The 12695-nt window shown below is 36.3% G+C and overlaps 1 non-coding gene and 2 pseudogenes across 1 annotated transcript; all 3 read left to right on the forward strand.

The window, feature by feature from the left end:
- Positions 1 to 267: 267 nt before the first annotated feature.
- On the forward strand, positions 268 to 2347 carry LOC121788981 (annotated as a pseudogene).
- Positions 2348 to 4094: 1747 nt separating this feature from the next.
- On the forward strand, positions 4095 to 7074 carry LOC121788984 (annotated as a pseudogene).
- Positions 6238 to 6330, forward strand: LOC121788985. Its single transcript, XR_006047953.1, has one exon. It is a non-coding gene; the product is annotated as a small nucleolar RNA U19 (small nucleolar RNA).
- Positions 7075 to 12695: the final 5621 nt, after the last annotated feature.

A 12695-nucleotide genomic window follows, 5' to 3' on the forward strand; every position in this document is an offset into this window, starting at 1 on the left:
AGTTTTCATAACAGGTCGAGTTCGGGGTTAGACCTTATTGGATTGAGTCGTTATCAAATTGACTCAATCCACACGATTTGTCACCCCTACAAATAAGTCATGAATTTAAAAAGACATAGCCCATAGATAATTAGGCATAAAATTATAGTAAACGGATAGGGGGCAGTGTAGGAATATGATCTTCAATTTTGTATTTATCAATCTCATCTCATTCAACTTATATATAAATGTGCACTAGCTAGGCCAAGCAAGTGTGCACATCTCAAACTTGACCACTAACTAATCCAATTCAATTCCTCCCTCTCCAATGGCAGCTGGAATGACAGATAAAGATATTGAGACCATCAAGAGGCGGATGGGCTCTGTTTCAGGGCATCTCATTCCGGCCGAACATGCCAACATCGCCTTGTCAAACTGCAGCTCCAGAATGGACGATACCTACCACCGCGTGCACGGTGAGGTTCCGACTTACATTCCTGACTGGAAAATGGTGTTTGATGATCCCGCCAACCCCCTTCACCGATATCATCTATGAAAAGGCTGAAGGGATTGCTAAGGTAATGTTAGATATAACTTTTTTCCTATCCCATGCAAGTTTTGTTCATTACATAATTGGATATGCTTTTTTTTTGTTATTGCAAAAAGATAACTATAATAGGCCGGAGAGGAGAAATGCATTCCGGCCTCAAACAGTGAAGGAGCTTATGCGTGCGTTCAATGATGCTAGAGATGACAACTCTATCGGTGTTATTATTTTCACAGGAAAGGTAAAATTATACTACTAACACTTATAAGCATGTACCAACTTGTATAATTGTATATCTCTACATTTTCAATTTTTTGCCATATATTTCATGGTTTCTTTAGTTAGTTGGAGAATCTACAGTCAATGCCTCCCCACCCCTATGTTATCATTCTCTTTGCCAAACCACAACTCTGTCATTTCTGTAGTCATACCTTTCCAATTAATTTGCATGTGGTTGCAGGGAACGAAGGCATTTTGCAGTGGCGGTGACCAATCATTCAGGGGAAAGGAAGGCTACGCTGATTATGATAGTTTCGGACGACTAAATGTTCTTGATTTGCAGGTAAATTTATTCTTCAAAAGAATAAAGAAAACTCAAAATTGTAATTTTGTTTCAACTAAAATATATCCCTTCAACTAATTTAATCAACCGATGCAGGTCCAAATCCGTCGTCTCCCCAAACCAGTGATAGCTATGGTAACCTTTTTCTATATTTATTTGTAATTTTTGTTCTTAATTATAGCATTTATTTTCCATGTTATTGCTATACTTAATTTTCAAATTTATTGAAAAAAGGTTGCAGGATATGCAGTTGGAGGTGGACATGTACTTCACATGGTCTGTGATCTAACAATTGCAGCAGATAATGCAGTTTTTGGCCAAACAGGGCCCAAGGTAATCTCACACGCACATATTTGATTAAACATAGAACAATTTCATAAGTATAATTTTGTTTGAGATGAGATGATATTACTCTGTCGCAGGTTGGAAGCGTCGACGCTGGTTATGGGGCTTCTGTAATGGATCGTTTGGTGATTCCAGAATCTTCAACTCACATTTTGTTTGAGCCACTTTTTCTGTATAGTTAGTGACTAATGGTGCTTATTGAACAGGTTGGTCCGAAACGAGCTCGAGAGATGTGGTTTATGGCAAAGTTTTATAATGCTGTTGAAGCGGATAAAATGGGGCTAGTCAACACCGTTGTCCCTGTAAGTGAGTTTTATTCCCCAAACAGTAGTAAGTTCATGTGTGAATTTGTTAATGCATTTTTGCAGCTGGAGAAGTTGGAGGAGGAGACGGTTAAGTGGTGTCGAGAGATCCTAAGGAACAGTCCTATGGCGATCCGTGTTGCCAAATCTGCTCTCAATGCCGTTGATGATGGCCATTCTGGACTTCAGGTCTTATAGTAGTAGTAGTATTTATTAATTTTATAGGCAATTCATACTGATTTTCTGTGATGTTTTTCGCTTTCAGCAAATGGGAGGAGATGCAACCCTTCTGTCTATGGAACGGAGGAAGGTACGGAGGGGAAGAACGCCTACTTGCAGCGCAGGAAACCTGATTTCTCGAGATTTCCTCGTCTTCCTTGAGTTTATTTGCCATCTCTCGAGCTTATTATGTTCATCACTATGAACTAATAATGCGTGTTTCGAAATAATAATTTTGCAAGTGAGAGGGGCAATATGTGTTTTGTTTTGGTGTTTGGATTAGTGGAATAAGTAGTTTCTCCCGCGCTTCTTATTTTCTCTCTAGTGGTGAGACGTTGTATCTGCTTGTGCTCATGTTACATGGATTTCAAAGGAATTTTTCAGTTGAAAATTTATGTGTGTTGGCCGTTGGGTCCTATTAAAATGCTTATAGGATTCAATCCGCCCCAAAATTAATCCTACCCCATTAGATCTTAAGATTGGTGGATGAGATTAAAGCTCACGAATTTCAATAAATAGTAATAAAATATCAACAAAATGATAAAATAGTCCATCTGTTATGACATAGTTATAATTTTCACGAATTTTTTTTATATCAACATGGTGTATTACAAATATCAACATAGTGTATTACAAATATCAACACAGTGACATGAGAATCTCAACCCAAGTACCAGAAAATATCAACACGGTTTTATTGATATTATATATGCATTATATTGAGATTGTTTGATGCATTTATTGATATAAAATATGATTATCAATATATACGAAAATTGAAATAAATTTTTAAAATTTCATCAACCGATCATCGTCGAAACATATGCAATTGAGATCTCGTTAGAATCCTTATGAAATTATCTTTAATTTGATACTACTTTCGTCCCGCATACGGTTACATTTGATTTTCTGCACTTGTTTTTTATAAAAATGATAATAAATAGTTAAAGTCAAGGAATATTAAAATAAGAGAGAATAAGGTAGAGAAAAGTGTTACCGAAAATATTTAAATTAAGTGTTACGTACATTAAAATTTTAAGATAATTTTAACTACCATATATAAAAATTGACATTAATACCTTTTAAATTTATTTAATAGAATTATTTTTTTAAATTTAAAATATAATCTACTTGTCATTATTTCAACCACTAGATCTCCTAATCTAGTGGCTAAAATTTGATCGATTGCAAATTAGTTAGCAATTGATCATAACTCATTCTTAAAAATAGGAAATTAAAAGCTAAAAATTAAATTTTAAATCTTATTTAAATCCAACTTTATACGAACATTAACTTGAAAACCTACTGCGCAAAAGAAGTGAATTTGTTTTTCTCTCAGTTATTTATTTATTTATTTATTATTCTCCAATTTTAGTTAAAGTGTGAAGCTTTGAATTTGTTTGAATTATATGATCTTAATTAGCTTCATGCAATCATGCATATAATATTTAGAATTATTTAAATACACAAAAGAAGTGAATTTGTTTTATAAACCTAATATAAAACATTTTGTGATGAAAAATTCTATTGTATTTGGTATATTAGATTTTTGAATTTCGGTATTCTTGGTATTTGAATTTTTTATTTTTATATACTATTTCTATGCAATTTTGGATTATTTGGATCGGATCGAATTTGAAATTTCAGATAATTCAAATCGGATTCATTTTTCATACAATTTTGAATTTTCGGATTGAATCGAATTGGCAAAAAAAATCAGATTTGTAATGTGACATGAATAGCAATAATTTGATTTATTTATTGAAGGAGAATAATTTTTATTTATCCTTCATTTCATTTTCAAAACGCCTCATCAGAAATATGCGATCCTGCAATTACAAAACAATGAGGAGAGAAGGAGACCTTGTGATGTTAAGTTAATTACATTTACAAACTTTGATTAATCAAACAATATTCCATCGACAATCTAGAAAGCAGAGATCCCAATCCAGCCGATGATGCTCCTTCTGTATACACACGAAAATATAACAAAAATGACGTGGCAAGATCCTATTCACTTGGCCAGCTCAACCCAGTGGAATCGACGGCGAATAATTTATGGAACAGTGTCATTCTTGAAAGGGCAACGCTGTTATTTTAGACAAATTCTGGTGGCAGTATAGTCATTTAGTGGAACACCCGAGGGGGCATTCCAGTATAAATATCTGCTTCCCTGAAAAGGAAAATTGAAAGTTTTACAATTTGTTCTGAAGCAGCTGTGCCTGTTTCTCTGCCCACACTCTCTACCACCTCCCCAGATCTATCGTTTTCTGGTACGTAAATTTTTGAGATCGGATGCCGATTTTTAGATCTGATATAGCTCGACTTTCTTATGCTTGCGATCGTGTTTTCCGCTTCAAAATCTTCTGTGTGGATAGAATTATCGGACTTTGGGGTTTCTCTGATTTGTTTTGGTATATATGAGTTTTGCAATAAGTCGGTTTATATTACTTCGTGTTTTCTATGTAATTGCAATTTATGTTTAGGTTTTATTCAAATATGCGTTTGATTTCGATTCAGCTAATTTTTGGCGGATTTGATCATTTCTGCTTTCGTATCTCTCGTGATCTCTGATCTGGAAGCTTTTTTAACCTATGATCTCGATCTAAAACTTTTTTTATGTTTTGAGAATTTTGGAAAATATTTGGAATCGGTTTTGATTGCATATGGCTCTATATTTCATAAAGATCATGGCATCAGAATATCTCGAAGCGATTGCATGCTGATAATTTTCGGATCAGAAATAAATTTTACAACTGCGTTTGGTTAGATTTAGAACTTATAAGATGCAGATCATATTGCTGCATGTTAGGTGTTCATTTGATGGGTACATTTAAAAATGATTTGCCATTAGTGAATTGTTCCATGCATCTTCAGAAGTCTACGATGCCATTGTAAAATTTTTAGCCTGTTCTCAACATAGATTGTGGTTTACATGTACAGTCTTGTTTTTTGTTAATTCATTCTTTACAGTATTCTTTATAATTTAAGTGGCTTAGAATTAGCCATAATATCAGACATTTATTGTTTCAGAATTCGTTCTATTCATATTTACGTATGGTTAATGCACCAATTCAAGGTCCATATTTGTGTGACTTGTTAGCTTAAACTTGTATGCACATATCAACGCCAATGTAAAAACTGGTGGAAATCTTGCTTCGTATGTATATAAATCACCAACATCCATCCTAATGATATGCAGGGACCTAAGTAGAAAACAGAAATGGGGCTGACCTTCACAAAGTTGTTTAGCCGGCTTTTCGCTAAGAAGGAGATGCGCATTTTGATGGTTGGTCTTGATGCTGCTGGTAAGACCACCATCCTGTACAAGCTCAAGCTCGGAGAGATTGTCACCACCATCCCAACCATTGGTATGCTTTATCCTTTGTGGTGCTCTACTGGAACTACGTTAACTTCTTTTTGTCTTGTTTATACAGCTTTTTCTTTAAGACATAGAAGTATACCTAATTTGTGGAATTTGCAATTTTGCATCGAACAATTTTCTGGTATCAGTTTCTCTGGGATAACCATTTATGTGCAGGTTTCAATGTGGAAAACTGTTGAATACAAGAACATCAGCTTCACTGTGTGGGATGTTGGGGGTCAGGACAAGGTGGGACTGTTCCCTTTTAACGTTTCATTTGTTTTGCTCATTTATTTCTTGAAGTAAATAGATACCAACATCCCAATTGCTTATATCTGTAATCCGTATCAGTAAGATGGTAGAATTATCATTTAAGCTGCCATGCTTGTAGTGACATGCTATCTACTTTTATTCAGATCCGCCCATTGTGGAGGCATTACTTCCAAAACACACAGGGTCTCATTTTCGTGGTTGACAGCAATGACAGGGACCGTGTTGTGGAGGCTAGGGATGAATTGCATAGGATGCTAAATGAGGTAATAATCCTTTCTATACTATGTCCATGTTACCTAGACAACATAGTGTCATAAGGTTAGTTATCATTCAGGAAAAGTCATGCAAAGATCGATGTTTGATTGGAAATTTCCCTCAGATATTTACTTAATATTTTGTTGGCGATTTTTCTAATCAAGGTCGATAACTTTTTAAAGGAAATTCTTATAATCCAGTGGAATAACTTTCATTTACTTATCATATATGCAATGTTGGAAAACCCGCAATTGAGTCAAACTTTGTCAAGTTGAGTATTGTAGGATCGCCATTTCTAGTATCATTGGTGTATGGTAACTTATGGAATGTTCTAATTGTATGTGCCTCTTTGAGTAGCCTGGTGAATAGCTGCTTAAGCTAATTTGTCATCATTGGCTTAGTTAGGAGGCCAATAATAAATTAAAGCATTTTGAGTGTATTGTTTGCATTCTATCAACTGTCCTCCAAGCAGCTTTGGACATTTCCATTCAAGTGATATTTGTGTTTTCTGCAAACTGGTTTTCCTGTCAGAATAACATTGCTTTGGTGATGGTGCTCTTGTTAATTATTTGGATTAACACTGAAAATATTCGGATTTTGTTTTCTCCTTTTCAGGATGAGCTGAGAGATGCTGTATTACTTGTATTTGCAAACAAGCAAGATCTTCCCAATGCAATGAATGCTGCTGAAATCACTGACAAGCTTGGCCTGCACTCACTGAGGCAGCGTCACTGGTATGCATTTTCACCCTATTTTGGTTGTTTTGTAGTAATCCCTAATACTTTTGAATTTGCTATTCCAAAATTTACCCCAACATGTGTTGCCTCTAGGTACATCCAGAGCACCTGTGCCACCTCTGGGGAGGGGCTATATGAGGGGCTGGATTGGCTCTCAAACAATATTGCTAACAAGGCAAGTTCTTGAGATAGTATTATGTTCAAAAGTATTTTGTCCTTGTCCGGACTTTTGATTGACCTTATTTGATTTCTGCGACTCATCTGTTACAGACTTGAGTGTTCTTGGGAGTTGCTTGGATAATGCGTGCAGCTGTGTTTTTCATACTAGCCTGTGTGGGATGTTTTGGTTTCAAAATTTTTGGAAGTGCTTTAGTACCCTGTGAAATGGCTGTGTAAAAACTAAATGAAATTGTTTCATATGTTTGCGGTACACTAGTTCTAAATGTATTGCTACATTTATTCATAAAAACGTATTAATATTGTCTGCTTAACTGCCCCGACAACTTGGTAGTGATATATTGCTAGGTGTGTATGTCCCAGTTTTTCGTTTAGTTGTGGCATCTTTGCTCGAAATAAAGACTAGAATGAACTTTACCTTATTTCTTAGGTGACTTCCGTTTGTTTGAATATAGATAGATGATCAATGTTTTCTCACTTTCTATCTGGCTTGAATTGTATCTTAGAGTCTTAGTAATTGGCAAGTTAATTATATTTTCATTATTTAGAAATGTATCTGTAATCGGATTTGGTGTATGAACCGAGTAAATTTCGGGTATTTGGACGGGTTAAATTGTTGCTATAGGCTGTATTCTTCGAATATACAGTATACCGACTAGTCTTATGTATATAGTATAAATAAGAGAAACTAAGTTCCTTCCATGAAATTTGCCTAAAATAAAAGGATTTACAGAACTAAACAGTGTTAAGGGAATGCTGCTAAATCTTCAACAAATACACAAATAAATACAGAAACTCTTTCACTTTTTTATACAGTACTTCCTAGGATTTTATACAGTACTTCCTAGGATTTTATACAGTACTTCCTAGGATTGTATTAAGATGATAACCATTTTAAAAATGACAATGTACTATCAATGAGAATCCTTAGGAGTAGATTCAATCTTAGCATGTCACGTGGCATACTTGTTTGCTTATGTATCGTAGATTGATTGATTATGTTTGATTTCATATCACATATTACTTGGAACCATATGACAAGTTGCTTACCTATGTATCCCATATTGCTTGCTTATGGAACCATATGGCGTACTCTCTATGTCTTATAAAAATAGTGAAGAAAATGAGGTTTACTTTCTTAGAGATTTTTTTTACTAAAAATAGAATTGAACTATTTTTGTGAAATAAACCAAACGAAAAGTATATTTTTTATGGGATTAATGAAGTATTTATTAGAGAAATACATACCCTTTTTCATTTATTTGTATACTTATAACATTTACTCTCCATGAAAAAATATTATTGTTTTATTATTTAATCTGTCAACTGAAATAGTCTTTATTTATACTAAGTTTCTTTTTTCAATAAAGTGGGTTTTATCTTCTACTTCCCTCCGTCCGCGAATAGGAGACCCGTTTTTTATTTTAGTCCATCCACGAATAGGAGTCTCGGTTCTCTTTTATCGTAAATGGTAATAGGGTTTCACATTCCACTAACTTATTGCACTCACATTCCACTTATTGCAGTCACATTTCATTTAAAACTAATATATACAAGTAGGACTCATGTTCCACTAACTTTTTCTATACATTTTTTCTTAACATTTCTTAAAACCCGTGCCGCCAAGGAATGAGACTCCTAATGGCGGACAGAGGGAGTACTAATTTTATAGTATTAAAATCTATGTTGTTCATTAGGACTAGAGATGTCAGTGCAGCCCGCAATCTGTGGGCTGACCCGAATAGGCCGCTAAATGTATAGGGTTAGGGCTGGAAATTTCTAGTCCGATAAAATCACAAACCGATTAGTCTGCAACCCGTTAGGGCCAAACCCGATAACCCGATGGGCCAAACCGAAAACCCGTTAAAATTAATATTGTTCTGTTTTTTTACTCCTAATTCGACATTTCATTGATTATTTTTATAATATAAATAACTAAAAAATAACTTTCAATTTTATATTAAATATACAAATTATATATTAATTTTTTATTAATATACAATAGAAAAATAAATTAGAAACTTCAAATTCACTAAATTAAAATTTCTCATGCTTTACAATTTCTCAAAATATGTTTATGTTTCATTTTGAAATCACAAATATTAGTATTTGATCACGTTTATGTTTGAGTTTAATCATATGTCTCAAATTTATTATAATTAAATGTTTTAAACTTTATAAATATAACTATTTTTCATCATTTTTATTAAATTGATCGCATTTTAATTTATCAGCAGTAACCGATTAACTCGTTGGGCTAGCCCGAAACCGAGCTTTTAGGGTTAAGGTTAAACTTGGAGTACTATTAATTTGCTTATGAAGGAGAGCACCATCAGCAGGATGATAAATTCCAGAGCACGTGTTAATCAATCTTAAAGGACGTATACATCAAGAAATAAATATTTTGATATGTAGCCAAACCAAGATAGCGATAATACATTTTTTATGATGAAATTGATGATAACCACAGCTTAACCTGCATGATCGATTGGCTCAGCGATTTCCTAAATTTGTAACCAAATTGCAATTTCTGTACTCATTGTTAAATTAAATTTTAAGAATCATTAATATTAGTGAATAGCCTAGGATATATGCTAAATCGATCTAAAAATGATCTAATTGTTATTAAAAAAATATTTAATTTTGTTTAATTATTTGGTTATACATTAAGATTTCGTTATTTTTTTTATCAGTGCCCTATGTATAGCATAAAATATAGGATATGAAGAGTGAGAAATGACCATAGAAATTATGCATGGTGGGAGTGTTGAGAAGCATCACCTCAGCTGAGCTCATGGCCGGAGCATAGCGCCACCTTGGCCGCTTTCTGTAGCTGCATTTACAGCTGTAGAAGTCCCTCTCTCTATGTCTCTCTCATAGTTGGCGACGGATAACTCCATTGTCGCCCTCAGATTCATGCCAATTATTTGTGTTCACATAAATCGAATTAACATAAAGCGATATACTTAATTTAGAGTGCGAGATTATATAAATGTCTTTAGTTAGTCATGAGATGGAAACTGAACCAGTAATTTAGAAATTCCAAGTGGCCAAGTAGCTAGGCTCCATAAAAGTACTGTATTGGTTTCTATTTATTTCTCTGTCTTCTTTTGCAAATTGAGCGAACGTGCTAGTGTTGGGTTACAAACCCATCCCACATCATATGAGTTCAACTGCGTTCTCGATGTGGTATCGATTTGATGGGTTACAAACTCATCCCACATCGGATGAGTGAGGGAAGTTGGAAGGTGTATATAATTCATGTCCAACCCCAATTAATTTGAGGGCTTTTGAGAGTGACCCAAAAACAAATCTGTGCGTGACCCAAAGCGGACAATATCAAGCTAATGTTATAGTCGACGATCTTAACAAGTGGTATCAGAGCCCAGATGGCTATGGGTTTTGCCCTGAAGGACTCGGGTTAGAGTCGGCCCTGAAGGACTCGGGTTAGAGTCGGGTCCAGGATGACCCAGGGTCAGGGCTGGAATGACCCATGTTCGTGTCAACTGCGTTCCCGATGTGGTCTCGGTTTGAGGGGAGGTTTGTTGGGTTACAAACTCATCCCACATCGGATGAGTTCAACTGCGTTCCCGATGTGGTCTCAGTTTAAGGGAAGGTTTGTTGGGTTACAAACACATCCCACATCGGATGAGTGAGAGAAGTTGGAAGGTGTATATAATTCATGTCCAACCCCAATTAGTTTGAGGGCTTTTGAGAGTGACCCAAAAACAAATTTGTGTGGGCTTGACCCAAAGCGGACAATATCAAACTAATGTTACAGTCGACGATCTTAACAAGTGGTATCAGAGCCCAGATGGCTATGGGTCGTGCCCTGAAGGGCTCGGGTTAGAGTCGGCCCTGAAGGACTCGGGTTAGAGTCGGGTCTAGGATGACCCAGGGTCAGGGCTGGAATGACCCATGTTCGTATCAACTGCGTTCCCGATGTGGTCTCGGTTTGAGGGGAGGTTTGTTGGGTTACAAACCCATCCCACATCGGATGAGTTCAACTGCGTTCCCGATGTGGTCTCAGTTTAAGGGAAGGTTTGTTGGGTTACAAACACATCCCACATCGGATGAGTGAGGGAAGTTGGAAGGTGTATATAATTTATGACCAACCCCAATTAGTTTGAGGGCTTTTGAGAGTGACCCAAAAACAAATCTGTGTGGGCTTGACCCAAAGCGGACAATATCAAGCTAATGTTACAGTCGACGATCTTAACAAGTGGTATCAGAGCCCAGATGGCTATGGGTTTTGCCCTGAAGGACTCGGGTTAGAGTCGGCCCTGAAGGACTCGGGTTAGAGTCGGGTCCAGGATGACCCAGGGTCAGGGCTGGAATGACCCATGTTCGTGTCAACCTGCGTTCCCGATGTGGTCTCGGTTTGAGGGGAGGTTTGTTGGGTTACAAACTCATCCCACATCGGATGAGTTCAACTGCGTTCCCGATGTGGTCTCAGTTTAAGGGAAGGTTTGTTGGGTTACAAACACATCCCACATCGGATGAGTGAGAGAAGTTGGAAGGTGTATATAATTCATGTCCAACCCCAATTAGTTTGAGGGCTTTTGAGAGTGACCCAAAAACAAATTTGTGTGGGCTTGACCCAAAGCGGACAATATCAAACTAATGTTACAGTCGACGATCTTAACAAGTGGTATCAGAGCCCAGATGGCTATGGGTCGTGCCCTGAAGGGCTCGGGTTAGAGTCGGCCCTGAAGGACTCGGGTTAGAGTCGGGTCTAGGATGACCCAGGGTCAGGGCTGGAATGACTCATGTTCGTATCAACTGCGTTCCCGATGTGGTCTCGGTTTGAGGGGAGGTTTGTTGGGTTACAAACCCATCCCACATCGGATGAGTTCAACTGCGTTCCCGATGTGGTCTCAGTTTAAGGGAAGGTTTGTTGGGTTACAAACACATCCCACATCGGATGAGTGAGGGAAGTTGGAAGGTGTATATAATTTATGTCCAACCCCAATTAGTTTGAGGGCTTTTGAGAGTGACCCAAAAACAAATCTGTGTGGGCTTGACCCAAAGCGGACAATATCAAGCTAATGTTACAGTCGACGATCTTAACAAGTGGTATCAGAGCCCAGATGGCTATGGGTTTTGCCCTGAAGGACTCGGGTTAGAGTCGGCCCTGAAGGACTCGGGTTAGAGTCGGGTCCAGGATGACCCAGGGTCAGGGCTGGAATGACCCATGTTCGTGTCAACTGCGTTCCCGATGTGGTCTCGGTTTGAGGGGAGGTTTGTTGGGTTACAAACCCATCCCACATCGGATGAGTTCAACTGCATTTTCCCGATTTGGTCTCAGTTTAAGGGAAGGTTTGTTGGGTTACAAACACATCCCACATCGGATGAGTGAGGGAAGTTGAAAGGTGTATATAATTTATGTCCAACCCCAGGAGTATATAGTACTACAATTAATTAATATGGGAGGCTTAGATGAGTGAGGGAAGTTGAAAGATGTATATAATTTATATCCAACCCCAGGAGTATATAGTACTACAATTAATTAATATGGGAGGCTTAAAAACCAGAAAAGAGAAGGTAAATAAAAAAACACTAGTATTGCATAAGTCCAATTTAATGTATTTATTAGAAAGCTTTTTTCTCACTAAACCATTAATAGAAACGCTTTTTTAGATCCCTTCATATGGATGACATTAATAATCACTACCTATATTTGTTTCATTATTCTCACTTTTCAGTTGATTTAATTTATCTTATCTAAAGTTTGCAAAATTTTACCCTTACGTTTACGTACATTAATCTTTTTGTGATGTGTCGACCGACATATTGACGACTATAGAAAAACATACATAAACGCAACTCGATCACTTTTTCTCACCATATATATATATATATATATATATATATATATATATATATATATATATATATATATATATATATATATATATATATATATATTCATCGA

The sequence above is a fragment of the Salvia splendens genome, unplaced genomic scaffold, assembly GCF_004379255.2.
Source record: "Salvia splendens isolate huo1 unplaced genomic scaffold, SspV2 ctg1184, whole genome shotgun sequence".
NCBI classification, from domain to species: Eukaryota; Viridiplantae; Streptophyta; class Magnoliopsida; order Lamiales; family Lamiaceae; genus Salvia; species Salvia splendens.